Genomic DNA, 1,101 nt, shown 5'->3' with positions numbered 1-1,101 from the left:
GAAACATACCACGGTAACTTCTATGCAAATAACATGATAACTCACACATTTTAGACATGATAAATTATGTATCCAGTCCTAGTAAGTTTGTTAGCGGGGGTAGGGGTGGGAGGGAGTCATTGAAACATACCACAATAACTTCTATGCAATAACATGATAACTCACACATCATAGACATGATAAATTATGTACGCAGTCCTGATAACTTTGTTGGTGGGGGTAGGGGTAGGAGGAGTTGTTAAACCATACCACGATAACTCTTATGCAAATAACATGATAACTCACACATCACAGACTTGATAACTTATGTACCCGATCATGGTAAATGTGGCGACTGTGGCCAGGAGGGGGGGTTGATGCCCCGGTAATTTCTGTGTAAATAGCATGGTAATAGACACATCCAAAGTTGATAACTCCCATACAAATGTGTAACACCCCATATGTAATTAGCCATATTTGTATTCCAACTCTTGCCATTTTCGGCACTAAGTTATGTTATTTCCTCGTTGTTGGGTTTTGTCTTCGTTTTGCTTTTTGTCCTTGTCATTCATCTCATATCATGTCATCATGTGCATCGCATTTGCATATGTGTTCGTCTCATGCATCCGAGCATTTTCCCCATTGTCCGTTTTGCATTCCGGCACTCCTATGTCCTCTGGTGTTCTCTTTTACCTCTTTTCGTGTGCGGGTGTTCAACGTTCTCGGATTGGACCGAGACTTGCCAAGCGGCCTTGGTATACTACCGGTAGACCGCTTGTCAAGTTTCGTGCCATTTGGACTTCGTTCGATACTCCAACGGTTAACCGAGAAACCGTAAAGGCCTCGTGTAAATTGCAGCCCAACACCTCTCCAAAGTGGACCAAAACCCACCAAAACCCCCTCCATCATCTCGGTCATTCGATCACGATCACGTGGCCGAAAACCGCACCTCATTTGGAGTCTCCTAGCTCCCTCTATCTATAAATAGGTGCATCCCCCCAAAATTTGCGGATGAAACCCTAACCTACTTCCCTCGCGCCGCCGGACATTTCCTCTCCACCGGCAAGTGTCACCGCCACCGTCTCCCACCGCGCCGGCCCGCGCGGCCCGGGGCAGGCCCCC

Source organism: Triticum aestivum, chromosome 6A, assembly GCF_018294505.1.
Source record: "Triticum aestivum cultivar Chinese Spring chromosome 6A, IWGSC CS RefSeq v2.1, whole genome shotgun sequence".
NCBI lineage: Eukaryota > Viridiplantae > Streptophyta > Magnoliopsida > Poales > Poaceae > Triticum > Triticum aestivum.
Note: the sequence above shows the minus strand (reverse complement) of the source record.